A 15596-nucleotide genomic window follows, 5' to 3' on the forward strand; every position below is an offset into this window, starting at 1 on the left:
GTGTCCATCCACAACTGGGGGAAAAAAAAACACTGCAGGCACAACCCAGGGTCCATTAGCTGGTGGACTTGATTGTGGTCTTCGCGTCCAGTGGTGTGAGGACTGAGGAGCGTCAGCATGGGTAAACCTTGGGAAGACCATGCTGAGTGAAGAGCCAGACCTGGAAGTGCTCACCGTGGATTCTGCTTATGTTAACTACCTAGAATGGGAAGTTCAGAGGGATGCAAGGTCGCCTGCAGGCCACTGGAGACGGGGCCCAGGGCAAGGAGGCTGCAGCCACCAGCCCTTGAGAGCCCAGCCAAGGACAGGGTGGACGGAAGGAGCGGGCGGCCCTGAAGCCCTGTGCCCACCTGTGCCTCCCCTGGGGACCCATGTTCCTGTGGGTAGGGCGGCGGGGCCTGGAGCTGGAGCCAGGAGGAAGCAGGGACGCCGCGGGGACTCGAACCCCGGCCCACTCGTGGGCGTGCCGCCACTAGCGCCTTTTGCTTTTTCCTGCTCACTTTCTCACAGACTGAAAGGTGAAAAGCAAAACCTGACCGCGGCCAGGAGCCGCGGCCAGTAAAAGAAACACCTGCGGCGGCTCCGCGCCCCCTCCCCACCCGGCCCCCCTTCGCCTGCCTGACACCCCTTCCGGAGGCACAGCCAGGGCACGCTTGTCCCCCAGCTTGGCAGCCACATGTGGCTCCCGACTGAGGAGCACGTGAAGTCAGACAGCGGTGAACTAGTCATCGCCCTGCTTGCTCTGGGACGGCGTCAGCAGCAACAAGTTCCTATATGAACTCAGCCATTTCCAGAAGATCCGAATAAACACAGGCCACCTGTGTGGTGGGACTGAGTAGGCAAGGGGAGAGGGATTTGACTTTCATTTTACACCTTCTTTGTGGCTTGAGTTTTTAACTATGTAGTCGCTCAGAGTTAAAGGCAGAAATCGTTTCACCCCAGACCAGGAACCTAAGAGCTAAGGGAAACATCCAACACTATCAAATGCATGTGGCCCTCCAGGTCTGCTGGGCCCTGGCCACCTGAGGTCACCCAGACATGCCCACCTGCCTTCCATCCTGAGCTTGTCAGCTGTGGATTCCTTCTTGGGAAGTGCCATCATTGAAAATGAAGTCGGAAGCACAGCGTCCCCAGCAGTCCTCTATGGACTCTGACCTGGACTGAGTTCTGGGAGGCTGGGTTCAAGTCTCCAGAGCCTCAGAGCCCAGAGTTACACGGAGCCGACCCGGGACCCTTGGCGCCTGGCAGTCCAGGGTGTGGGTGCAGGTTCTGCCTCCCCTAGGGCCACGGCAGGTCCACACAGCACCGCCATGAGCCCTGTAGTCCTCGTCAATTCGAAGGCCAGGATCCCTTCCTGTGAGCCCTGAGATCAGAAGCTGTGTCCCCAGTCAGGTCCAGATGAGAAGCTGAGGCTCCAAGGGGCTGTAATCTGCTCAGGGGCACACAGAAGGTCAGCCAAGCAGAGAACTGGCTCCTCTGTACTCACCCCAAGAATCCAGGCAGTCAGCCCCACTTCTCTCCCTCCCTCTCTCTCTCTCTACACACACACACACACACACACACACACACACACACACACACACACACACACACACCAAGGTCTGAGAACTGCCAGGTGTACTGAGAACCTACCACCCAGCCTCCGCACCCTCTGAGGGTGGAAACCTGCTGGGCCCACGCCCTGCATCCCCTCCCCATCTCTCAGGCTATCCCTCCTGCTAGCACCCCATCCTCCCTCAGGCTCCCTTCAGCTTCAGCAGCAAACACAGCAGGAAGTACAGGCACTTACTTACTGCAGCAGCAGAGAGGAAACATGCCCGATCAGGTAAGTCCCAACCTGACGATGAAGCAACAAAGCTCTGGCCTTACAAGGCTCAGAGATGGGGGTTCAAAACATACTCTGTAAGTGAGCAAAGAATTAATTCCACATTAGTGACAGGCCCTCGGGTGTGCTATGGGAACCCCAAGAGGAATCTACACAGGAAACGGGCTAAAGGGTGAGAATGAAAACGGCTCCAGAAACCACCGCACACTCAGCCCCTGAGCAAAGGGAACAGCGGCGTTGGTGGGGTCGAGCAAAAGCAGCAGCCTCCACCCCTGGCTCCTCAGAACCATTGGAGGCCCATGGAAGCCAGCAAAAGCCCAGCAACTGTCCTGTCCCTTTGACCAGTGGAGAACACAAACCCAGAGCAGTCTGGAGGTATAAAAGGGGATTTGTGACCGCACCATTGATAATCACGAAGTGCTGGCACTGGCCCACGTGGCCCAGGCTGCAGTGACAAGTCCACACCCTGGTATGCCCTCAATCGGAAGGGTGGATCATTTCAGTACGAGTAACTGGGTCCCCAACATATACTTTCTACCTAACACGAAGTAAAAAAAAGCAAAAAACCCCTACCAATCGGGAGTGTAAAATAAACACACATACACGAACAGAAAGCAGAGATGTAAAAGATACAGTTGCAGAATTCAAGTTGAAAATAACCTCTGCAGGTATTTCAGTCCATTGTAATCAGGAAGACTGCTGTGTGCGCATGCATGGGGGTTGTGTCTGTGTGCAGGTGTGTGCGCATGAGCAGGTTCCAGTTTTTACCACCAACACCAGGTGTGGTGACTTCCAAACAGAAAGCACTCCGCAGAGGGGTGTCTGTGTTGCTGGGCATCTTGATGGATCAGTAATGCTGCATCAGAACACATGGAGCAAACAAGAAGGCCCCCCAAGAGGAGCAATCCAGGGGAGGTGGGAGGACGCTGCGTCTGTTATACAAATACATGATGGATTTGAATTTGATCCAAAACACTGATCCAGATGTGGACTGTGACAGAGAACACCTCTCAACTGCCATGGAACATTTATAAAATAATCATACATTAAGCAATGAAGAAAAGGAGCCATATGTTCAAAACCGCAGACATTGTACAGGCCACTTTCTCTGATAACCATCAGTTAAAGCAGAAACGGACAAAAATGTGCGAAAAAATAAAAACTACTAAACACTTGGAAACTTAAAGCATGCATGCACTTAAATAAGGTCAAGCACACCTCAGCACTGAAACCACACACACACACACGGATACAAGAGCAACAAGGTTTCTTCCTAAATATGGAGAAGCCTGGGTGCCCATGGGGCACCTGGATCTCATGAGGCCACAGGTCAGGGCTGGCCAGCCCCAGCCAGGCCCTCAGAGCCCACAGGCTTGGTCAGGCCCTACTCTTGTCAGAAGTGCTCTTCCTTCCAGTGAGGGTCCAAGGACTCCTGTGGGGAGGGCTCTGTTCACTTGTGGCTGGGGATTGACCAGCTCTCTACCACTAAGCTACACTCCCAGCCCCTTTTCAATTTCATTTGTAAGTTGCTGAGGCTGGCCTCAAATTTACTATCCTTCTGCCTCAGCCTCCCAAGTGGCTGGAACGACAGGCCTGTGCCACTGTGCCTGGCTGCTGTTCACTCCTGGTTTGTGTAGTCACCATCTGAGGCCTATGCACCATGAGAATAGGCCCAAGAGGGTAGGGCCAGTCATCTTGTCTGCCTGCACTGACAGGCACCAGCACAGTGGTGACCATAAAGGACGTGGATGGAGTGACCATTTAAAGATGAAACTGGCCTGAGGCAACCACAGTAGGCTGTTTCCTTTGCTGGGTGCGCTGCATGCCTTTGAGGGCCTGCCACCCACAGGACACCTTATGTGCTTCTGGGTGGTCAGCAGTCTCCTCAGGACGCTCTGCTCTAGTTGGGGGCCCTGACTGCCACTGTGGGCTGAGGGTGTGGTGGGCTGGCACAAGGCTGCCTACACCGTGAGCTCCACGCCCAGCCTTCACCGACTCTTCCCCATCAGAGCCACATGGGCCTGGACACAGTGAGTCCCCGCCCACGATACCAAAGGAGAGCAGAGCTGCACAGCTGATTTTTTTTTTTTTTTAATCTGAAGCAGCTTTTTCAAAAAGGCCAATAAAATAGATTTCTTGCAAGTCTATTCAAGAAAAGAAAAGCTAGGTATAAAAAAGTTGAAAAGCTATTCCTGAGGAGGATATTAGAGGAAAAAAGATCCTCTGCACCAGCATAAGCGAAAAAGGCAATGTTCTCAGAAAACAAAACTTGAGAAATCGACTTGTGATGAAATAGAAATACTGAGCAGCCCAAAGCCCTAGGAGAACTCTCAGAGAGCCACTGAACCTCCACCAACAGAGTGGCCAGTGTCCCAGGACACTGCCTGTGGACTGCAGGGAAGACCAGGGACTGTCCGATATACTCGTGCCACAAAGGGACAGAGAGAGCAGCTCCACCCCCCTCAAGCAGGGCAGCCACACGCACGTTTCAGCCTCACACAGACCCAGGTTCACTCCTCTCCCCACCTCATCACTGAGGAAACCTTCAACAATAAGAAATTCGGATGGGCCCAGGTGTATCCCAGCTACTCAGGAGGCTGAGGCAGGAGGAACACTTCAGCCCAGGAGTTCGGGGCCAGCTTGGGCAATGTTAGCAAGACTTCATCCCTTGAAACAAAAGCATTTAAGAAATTTAGCCAAAGTCACATGCTACTAAGTGGCAAAGAAACAGAATTGCTTGTAGATGCTGTTCTTAGAACCGTCTCTTTGGATGTCCTGATCCCAAAGCCTGCTAGACAGCAGCCTGAAGTCCAAGGGGACCTTCTAATTCATTACATGCCTCCAGGCCCAGGAGTGCCTTGGATCAGAAATCACAGGAGGGTTTACTATTCCATTAGTATTAATGAAATCATTAATAGTTCATTAATAGAATTAAAATCATCAGGGGCTGGGGCTGGGGCTCAGTGGTAGAGCGCTTGCCTACCACGTGTGAGGCATTGGGTTCAATTCTCAGCACCACATAAAACTAAATAAACAAAATAAAGGCACTGTGTCTATCTACAACAAAAAATACAAAAAATAAATAAAATCATCAGAGGTTGGGAGATGCAGGGAAAGCAATATCTACTGTGATTTAAAAATAAGTAAAAAACTCCAGAGCAATCTAGAAAAGAAATGGATACCTTTTCCCATGATCCAGCATAAGCGCAGGTGACATCGATGACATCACAGACGAAGGACACACCCAAGCAGGACTTCTCTTCCATCCTGTTTAAGGACTGCCACAGAATGGGACAAAGTGTTTGCAAGTCACATATCTGATGAGGGTCTGGAATCCAGAATTTATAAAGAGCTCTTACAATTCAATGATGAAATGACAAACACCTAATTAGAAACCAGGCCAAGGCTCAGCACAGTCACCCCTCCAGAGAAGATATGCACATGCCAATGGTGTTTGAAGGGCACTTGATATTGTCCATTTTCAGAGAAATGCAAGTCACAATTACACAATATCATTTCACGCCCACAGGATGGTTATAATGAAAAAGTCAATGACCGGTGGTGGTGAGACGTGGGGAAATGGAGCCCTCCCACATGACCGCTGCGAAGGCAAAGCAGCCTGGCAGGGCCTCAGAATTACATACAGAGTGACTCTGAGCCAGCAATTCCACTCCTGCCTGGACACCCAGGACAGCTGAAATCCCATGTTCACATAAAAGCTTGTACATAGATGTTCACAGTAGCTCTGTTCCTAACAGTCAAAAGAAGAAACCATCCCAAGTCCAACCGATCAGCACCGTGCAGGGTGTCAGTAGTGGAGCATCCTTCAGCTATGACAAGGAGTGCTACAGGCATGACGAACCTTGAAAATATCATGCTAAGTGAAATAATCAGACACAGAAAGACAAACGATGCATGATTCCACTTACATGAGGTTCTAGAACAGGCAAATTCATAGAGACAAAGTATAACGAAGATTACCAGGGACTGGGGCAGGAAGGTGCAGAGCTTCTGTCTGGGCCAAGGAAGTCTACGGCTGCACAGCGTAGTGAGTGAGCGGACCAAGACCCACGAACTGATCACTTAAAAGGCATGAGTTCTAAGGCAGTGTGAATATAGCCTGACTTTTAGGAGGGAAAATGAAATTTATTTGAAAAGGAAACTTTATATTTATCATAAATAAAAAAGCTATGTTAAAATAAACGCATAAATTTAAAAATGTAAACCATGAGCAGATCACAGCTAATTTAGGACCACCAAGACCACCCTCTGGGCAACATAAAACAGGCCAAGGGGGCTCATATGCAGCCCGTGGGGCCCAGCAGGACCCTGTCCTCCATCTGCTGACAGATTCCCCATGGGTTGAGTAGGAATGAGATCACAATGCTCATGGCTCCTTAGTAATCACGGCCAATTCCAATAAGACAAGAAGAGAGGCAAGAAAAATGGAATAGTTCTGGCAGGTGACGCAATCCCCAGTGGACTGCTATTCACTTGGAAAACCCCAGAGAACAGCACTAAGTCCATATCAAACGAGACCAAGTACCTTGCTTGCACTATGTCACTAATCCCTATCCCACTTCTGAGGTAGGTCATGACCACCCCTTCTTACAGATGGGGAAACTGAGGCAGAGGGATGCTCAGGTGGTAAATGAGGGGGTGCTCAGGATGAGAGCCAGCTGCCTGACTTGAGAGCACTTTTAGCCAACATGCTGTTTAACCTCCCAGTTGATCCTAATGGTGAAGTCTGGCACATTTACTTACAACACAAAGAGTACACATAAAACAGGTCTTACCATATGCTATCATAATCAGAAACAAAAAATTGATTTAAATTAATTTTAAATTTGGAAAAATTTTGATAGTACTGGGGATTGAATCCAGGGCCTCATGCACGCTAGGCCAGGGCTCTACTACTGAGCTATATCCTCAGCTCCAGAAATTTTAACATCCAATCATAATATGAAATATTCATTCAAGGAACAAACCTCATAAACCTGCATAACCCAAATAAAAAAAAAGTCTACTGCTTCCAAGGAACATAAAAAAATTATCCTACCCTGAATGAACAGGGAATGGGGAAATCTCAATATCAAAATGTTTATAAAGGAAATGAAATTCCAATAAAAATCCAAATGTCTTAAGAGAGGGACAGGGACCTGGATTACTCTATGTGAAAACAGTAGCAAGTTAAGAAAATTAGTGAAACATTGGACTGTCACAGGGTAAGGCAGCTGTAGTGGAACAGACAGAAAGTCCAGAAGCAGACTTATCTGCATTATTATTATTATTTTCACTTTTAAAGTTCACAGGCTTTTATTTGTTTTTACATTTATTGTGCCACGAATTCTAGGGAACAGGTTCCAGCAGCTCAGGCTCCTTTCCATTTGTTCTCACAAAATGTGCTTCCCTGGGTGGAGCAGGCTGGCGCTTCAGCTGAACCCAGTACCTTTCTCTTTGGTTTCCTTCTTTTTCTGATCATTTTCCCTCACATGTGTCAGGAAGCTGTCTTGGCTCTGTAAGTGCTTAAGATGCTCAATACGCACGTTAATTCTCTTGGCAAGACTCTTGCCTTTACTTGCTTATTCACAACAATGCCAACAGCATGCTGGGTAACACTAGACTCTGCCAGTTTTCCCATGATAACATTTATGGGGCATTCCTTTTTGAACAGTACCCATTCCCTTAATGTCTACAATATCACCCGTGTAGATTCCCATATATGTGGCCAAAGGAATAACTCACGTTTTCCAAAAGGCCTAGAGAACATATATCGGGTTCCTCTCTTCTTTCCCTTTGTGTTTGTCATTTTGGTGAGTTACTGGAAGATGGCGGTTCCTGCTGAAAGGGTTATCTATGATTTAGCTAATGATTACCAAGCAGCATTTCAAATCAGTAGACAAAGTAGAAATATTCAGTAAATGGTGCTGGGGAAATCAGTCATTTTGAAACAAACAAATCAGGTTCCTGCCTCATACTGTACTCCCAAGCAACTTCCAGATGGATTAGTTTAGTGTCCAAGGGAACCAGAAGAAATACGGCAGAACACAACATCCGAGCCCATTCTAATGAAAATTGATGGCTCGGATTACAAAATTTAAAACATTAGCAAGATCCAACACATAAAATTAAAAGGCAAACTACAAAACTTGAGAAACCTTGCAGTGTACCAGGCTCAGTGTCAACATAGTTCTTGCACAGCTGTGAAGGTACAGGTAAGCACGAGGCTCGCACACACCCAGGTATTCACCCTGCTCCTCAGAATCAAAAAGTGCAAATGAAAACACACATATGGGCACGAGGGCCTGGGTTCCACCCCAGCACCACAACCAAACAAAAAAGACAAAATGCTAACATGTTATTTCGGCCTTAAAACCAGAGAAGATGAACACCAGCTAGGGTGGGCGAGATGGGGATGTGGCGGAACCCCGCTGCAGGGCACTTGGCAACTGAGTCAAAGGCCTCCAACCTTTTCAGACCCCTGGTCCAGGGCCTGCAGTGCTGGGCAAGAGGCCACCTTCCCTATCTCATCACCAAGTCAGGAGAAACAGGACAGTGTTCGACTTTGGAAGAAGGAAAGCCCAAATGCCTCGTTCTGAAGCAGATGGCCACCACTCTGCCTTCTCTGGGTAGAGATGGGACCAATGCGCCCACCTCAGCAGCCCCCCAAAGGAACACAGGACAGCATGTTCACGATGGTGGCTCTGAGACACTGGAACGTTCTGCTCTGTGTAATCTGTCACAAGGCCAGACAGCATGGAAACATCAAAGTGCCAGCAGGGGCAGGGGCGGAGCTACATGGCTCACCTAGGGTGTGTGAGCCCTTGGTTCCCGCAGATGTGGGCAGGAGAAAAAGGCACATCAGTGGTTGAGCACAGGGGTCAGGTGCTTGCTGATCACCATTCAGACACTCCAGATACACAGCACTTCCTGTGAGAGGCGCCAGCCACACAGGGGCAGAGGTTCAGAAAGCAAACCCTCCCTGAATGTGACCTTGGGTACAATGTGCTGGCTTTGCATAAACCTAAAGGCCTTTTTAGCATGGCGGTGTGTACAGAAGCATTTCAACTGCAAAGGCCACTCAAAGATATCGACAGTGTAACGGCAGCTAGTAACCACTATGCAAGAATAAATACATAAGGGGTCTGTGATGGTGCTGCTGTGGGGGTGGGGCCTGCCAGGAGGCAGCTTAGGAAATCCAGACCAAGGTAGACAGCCAAGGCCAATATCACCGACCACAGCTTTCCAATAATATAGTCAGATTAAATCGCTGTCAGTAAATGGAAAGACATACCTTATTCTTGCACAGGAGGAAGTTCGTGAAGACATCACACGGAAGGTCCGACTAATCACGCAGCCATAGCCAGGAATACTCAGGAAGGTAGAGTCAGGGGACAGGGTCATCCTCACCATATATTAAAGCATAGACTACAATATTTAAAACCACTTGGAACTGGTGTATGAATCAATGGCAAAGAGCTGTATATATCAGTACATGGTATAGAGGCAACAGGCTAAGTACTTTGAGTCATTCATTACAGAAATTGAGTCCAGATAGGTCCAATAAAAATGAAAGAAAAAACTTGTCCAGAAGCCATTAGATGTTTATAAATGATTGCGTACATATCTAAAACTTTGGACAGTAAAATACCATAAAACTTAAAGATCAGTGAGGAATGGGGAGGTATGTGCAGCAAGTGACAAATGGTTAATTTCCTTAATATGTATATTAAGAGCTCTTCTAAACCAACAAGTATACAATCCAGTAGAAATAGAAATAGGAACTACAATTATTTTTCATTTCTCGCACTGACAAACAACTAAATTTGGGAACAGTGTTGGTACAGGTGTGGGAAGTACCACTTGGAACCATTTCCACAGTGGCATTCATCATATTTGGAAATGACATGTACCAGGCCCCAGAATTCCTCCTACAGAAAACTGCCCTATTGACACACTTGCCCATGTACATGAAGACAGAGGCAGGCAGACTTATATAGCCTGGGATACACTCAAAATGCTGGAGACAACCCCATTGTTTCCCAGAAGGGGAGTGGGCAATTTGAACATGGCCACAGTTCACACAGGTGGGACCACAGGTAGATCCAGACTCTCTAAGTCAGGCTGTGTGGTGTGACTGTACCTCCACAGCTTTATGTGGACACAGAATTATCTGGAAGTTTCAGGACCAGGCCACAACAGTTGCCTCTGTGGGGAAGGGGGTAAAACATTAGAAAAGGATGTCCCTGTCACCTTCAGGGCCTGAAGTTTTAACATGAGCAAATATTACTTATTTTCTACACATGTAAGTGAAATAAACAGGAGGAAACCAGTGGAGTCAGCATAGGAGCAGAGGCTGAGGCAGGGCCTTGTTTTGACACACCGACTATGGGTCACACAGTTGTCACATCACAGAAAAGCAAGGGGACAGTGTGCCAGCTGCTAGAGGCTGAGGAGCATGAGGAAGAACGCTGGCATCTACTTCAGGGATGGTAAGGCCTCCAGGTGGAGGCTGCCCAAGCTGCCCTGCTGCCCAGTGTCCACCTCCCTGTGATCCTGAGAGATGAGGAAGGCCAGAGCACCTGTGCCTTCTTAGAGGAGAGTGTCCTCAACTCAGAAAGCCACTACGTTGCTGAGCAGAGGGCAGAGTGGCCCAGAAAAGACAACTAAGACATAATTGATACTGCTTTTTGGAAATGACACAGCCGCTTTCCTAGAAATGTCTGGGTCTTGTTTTTAACCTACTTAGAGCACCAGGCAGCAGACTCTGGACTTGGCTTCTTCAAGTTCTGACCCATCTGACAAAACTGAGGGTCCCAGACCCAGAAAAACTGAGTGGGAGTGGGCATGAATTTCAGGGGCTGCCCGGCCCAGACCCCATGGCCTCCTACATGCACTGTCCTGGGGATGCTAAGCCGGTGCACCCAAGGAATTCAGAGTGGATCACGGCAGCACTGCTCGTGATGGCCAGAAAGTCCTAGAAATAACCTTAAAGTCAACCATGGGGAAAGGAAGACAACGTCAGCACCAGTAGAGATTGTGGAGCCATAAGAGTAACATCACACATGATTCCATCTTAGAGAAGATAATAACATAAATTTTAGTTATGTTCAGGCAGGGAAACTGTCCAAAGGAATAAAAACAAAGTCTTTGATAGTTATCTCGGAGGGAGGAGTTAGGTATTGTGTATTGGGCTTTTCCATAGCATTTGATTTTCAGGTTCAAGCCTAATGACTTATCAGTTCTGCCACATACACTCCAAGGTCCCTTCCCTGCAACGGTACTCACTACAGAAATACCAGTCAGCGACTTACCTATAGCTGCAAAATCTTGGTGCGTTCAGAAGAACTGCTTGGATGCAGGGATAAGCAGAGAAGGAAGTCACAGTGTGGCAGGGATGGAGAGCACTAGCTGGGTGGCCTTGGCAGCCTCATGACATGAATTTAACTATACCTTGACCAAATTACAAATTATTTTATGTCTTGGACCTTGGGGCCTCTATCACCATTAAGCCTATAAATGCTAAATCCACACAGAAGACAACAGATTGTTGTACTAATCAGTTTCCATAGTCACTGTACCCACATGACAGATTAAAGAGGGCAACTGGCAGGAACTTCAAAAAAAAAAAAAAAAAAAAAGGTTTTGTGTGCTGAGTGCCAAAGAAGGTATGTAAAAACAGATACTCTCACATTCAGGTATGCGAATCTGTGTCTCTGTTCTGGAGAGAGACAGACCCACGTCCAGGGACTCACGTCTTGGTACTGCCCTGAGGAACACAGGGTGTGAAGGTGATCTCACAGTACTGCTTCTGATGCCAAAGGTGTGAACTTCATCACTGGCGGAACAGCTAAATAATTCATGGCGTGGAACATTATGCAGTGGTTTGAAAGAACAAAGACAATTCTATATGGACTCGTATGACTACTGTTAAGTGAAACAAAGCAAGTCAGTAACGACATACAGTAAGCAGAACTAGCCCAAGACTTATAGGAAAACAATGTGACCTCTCTTTTCCATGTGGAATGCAAATGAACAGAAAGGCCTGTCAGAAAACAGCAAACAGCTAACACTCCTCACTGCTGAACAGGGTGGGGCATTGAGAGTGCCAACCGCATGTTTTAATTCTGTAAGACAAGAAAGCATCACACAGCATTCCTCTAAAGACACTTAACAGAAGAAACGCTGTCACCATTGATAGAACTGAGGAATTAACTGTATAGAGCCACAAGATGGGCTCTGTCCAGCAAGGAAACCAAACTACATGCCAGAAAAGGGATGGTATGACTTCACACCAAGTGAGAACATTCCAGAGGATTACATAACATAAAATTTTCTATGTTAAAAACTAAAATGAAAACATATACCTTGAAAAATAGGTTTAGACAATTTTTTAAAAAAAGCTACATGAAAAGCAAGCGAGTGGAAGATAAACGCAGGGTTCAGATGCTGATGGTCTTGGGCTGGGGCCTGGGGCCACGGGGCAGGAGGAAGCTGCTTTCTCTACCATCCTAGCTCTTGTATGGACAGAAGGTTCAGAAATGTTACGTTTTTAAAAATAATCAAGGAAGCAAAGAAGAGAGAACCACATCATGTTCCCAAAAATGATTCAGATACAGCCATAAGAGGCTCAGGTTGGTAAACGTGGTGCAGAAGGGCCGAGAGGGCTTGTCAGTTTGAGCAGCAATAATGGCTGAAGTGGAGCCAAGTACTCAAGGGCACTGTGTTCATGCTCAGCTACTAAAGAGGAAGTAATGAGAAGCGAGTCCAGACCCCGTTACTCTTACATTTATCAGACTATTTTCAGGTCTCTGTATGACATATGCTTCTGCATTAACAAGGAAAAATGGAGAATAAGTCTAACAGTCATGACCGGCAATCGGTTGTCTTCCCAACTGTAAGAAATCCTTATGAAAATCACACGTTAAGTAGCCAAAGAGGACAAATGGAAATGAGAAGTGGTAAAATACTCAGACTAGCCAATAATTACAGAAATAGAGATGAAGAAAAAAAAGTAGCATTAAATACTTTGTAATGTTGAATTTGGCAATGATTTCTTGGATGACACCAGAAGTACAGGCAACAAAAGTAAAAAATCAATTAAGGTAAACTTGACTACATCAAAACTAAAATACTCTGGGCTGGAGATGTGGCTCAGTGGTAGAGCCCTGGCTTAGCATGGGGAGGCCCTGCGTTCCATCCCCAGCACCATGAAACAAGCAAATCAAAAATGGCTGTGCATCAAAGGACTCAAACCACAGAGTGAAAAACAATATTATGGAATGGAAGAAAATATTTGCAGATCATATATCTGATAAAGGCTTAATACCCAGAATATACAGAGAACTCCGACTAGTCATCAGTTATAATACCCTGAATTTTTAAAATAGACAGAACTGGAATAGACATTTCTTTCAATATGATATTCAAGTGGCCAATAAGCACATGAAATGCATCAGGGAAATGCAAACTGAAAGTATAATCCACTATCACCTCACATCCATTTACTGGAAGAATTGAAAGCAGGATCTTGAAAAGAAAAACTGTACCCCATGTCCACAGCAGCCTTATGCACAATGGCCAAAGGTGGAACCAGCCAAGTGGATGAACTAACAAGGAGACGCACACATGCTGCGACCTGGACAAATCCCGTGCACACTTGGCTAAGTGAGATAAGCCAATCACAAAAGACAAACACCACAGGATTTCCCGTTCATGAGATATCTACATAGTCAAGCTCAGAAAGTGCAAAGAATAGTTGTAGCTCAGGACTGTGGGGAGCAGTGAGTGGCGAGTTTCATGTTGTCTTCTGAGTAGTTTCCTTTTTTGCAAGATGAGAAAGTTCTGAAGATTGGTTGCCCCACAGAATTACACTTAATACTACTGACTACACTTAAAAATGGCTACAGCAATATTTTATGTTATGTGCAATTTACCACACACAAAAAATTGAAGTAGCAATACATAAAATTGAAAGAACCTGAAGATGGCAACTCTGTAAGGAAACAGACATGCTCACAAGAGAAAGGGTGAGGAGCATTATTATAAAGCCATGCTCACCATGGACCAGGTCACACCACTCTGGAGAACACACATGTGCAACAAATTCACAGAGATGCCAATGGCAGCACAGTTTAAATCAGTCAAAACACTTTCACCAGCTTGGGAGACTGGCTAAAATCATATGGGACAAGCTCAACAGCAGAAAAGAATGCAATTGCTCTTTTATGATAAGGAGGTCATGGATCTCTTTGGCAAGTTGACAGCGTTTGCAGGTTCTCTGCTACTCCACCATCTCTCTCATCACAGGTGGGAGCGAGCTCTGGGGGCCAGCCACCACATGAAAGATTCCACAAAAACTCCCCCTGGAGATTTAAATGTAAAAGTGAAACCACAAGTGTCACAGGAAAATACAGGTTAATATTTATATACTCAGGATAGGAAAAATCTAAGCATAATAACAAGAGTAGAACCCACACTGATTTGATTAACCTCAGAAAAATGTGAAACTTTTGTATGTCTACAAAAAAATTAAAAGTCAACCTAGTAACCAGAATTTTGCACCAAATATAAAAAAGGTCATTAATATCCTTAATATGTAAACAGTATTCACAAGACAACAGGAAAACAAGTGCTTGAAGAGCTGTAAATCACTCTTTTGCACTCACACTGCTATTGGACAATCAACAGTGAGAAGTTCAATTTCACCAGCAGGCAAAGCAACACTCACGTCCAAAGGTAAATTAGTTTGGATCTGTCCAAGTAGCAAAGGTTTTTAGTACCATAAATGGACTCTGAGTAAGAGTCAAGTTTCCTCACTGTGAGAACACCAATTGCAATATGTACCTAAACTTTTGTTTTGGTACTGGGGATAGAACACAGGGGCACTTGACCACTGAGCCACATCCCCAGCCCTTTTTTGTATTTTATTTAGAGACAGGGTCTCACTGAGTTGCTTAGGGCCTCGCTAAATTGCTGAGGCTGGCTTTGAATTCAAGATCCTCCTGCCTCCGCCTCCCAAGCTGCTGGGATTAGAGGCATGTGCCACCACACCTGGTTTAAGAAGCATATTACCATCATTCCCTTCTCGACATGTATTAACGTATCTTGAATAAATAACAGATGTGAAAAGTTTGATCTACAAGGAAGGTCAACATAACTTTATTTCCTGAGAGGAATGAAACAAAAAAACGAGAACCCTGGGAAATAAGCTGTATGTTCATCTCAGTGAACTTGTTTAAATTAACACAGCCATGCTAGAACCAGAACATTGTCACCAATGAAAATGATGCCTCAAATGACAAGGTGTTCACTGTATATAAAGGAAAAAGTTGTAAAACAGAATTTAAGTATAATCCCATTTTTGCACAAAAACATATCTGATGCATAAGGAAAAAACAGAAATATGCCAGTAACACTTGTTAACGGAAGACTACTGAAGATTTTCAACTTGCTTTTTGCAAAACTTTATGGTAAACCCCTTTTTAAATTTTTTTTTTTAGTGTAGATGAACACAATACCTTTATTTTTCTGTGGTGCTGAGGATTGAACCCGGTGCCTCACACGTGCTAGGAAAGCGCTCCACCACCGAGCTGCAACCCCAGCCCCTATGGTAAACCCTTTCGACATGAGAATTCGGTGAGGAACTGGTGCAGGGTGCAGGCAGGCCAAGGTCAGAGGCCCTGCAGGCAGGGCTGAAGAGGGGACACCCTTTTCTTCCCCTTGCCCTTCCCATTTATACTGTGTTGGTATGAAGATTCAACTGTGCGCC

The 15596-nt window shown here is 46.2% G+C and overlaps 1 pseudogene across 1 annotated transcript; it reads right to left on the reverse strand.

Moving 5' to 3' along the window:
* Positions 1 to 4565: 4565 nt before the first annotated feature.
* Positions 4566 to 11608, reverse strand: LOC306639634 (large ribosomal subunit protein eL21-like; annotated as a pseudogene). Its single transcript has one exon. The product of its transcript is annotated as a large ribosomal subunit protein eL21-like (transcript).
* Positions 11609 to 15596: the final 3988 nt, after the last annotated feature.

The sequence above is a fragment of the Sciurus vulgaris genome, assembly GCF_902686455.1.
Source record: "Sciurus vulgaris genome assembly, chromosome: 11".
Lineage (NCBI taxonomy): Eukaryota > Metazoa > Chordata > Mammalia > Rodentia > Sciuridae > Sciurus > Sciurus vulgaris.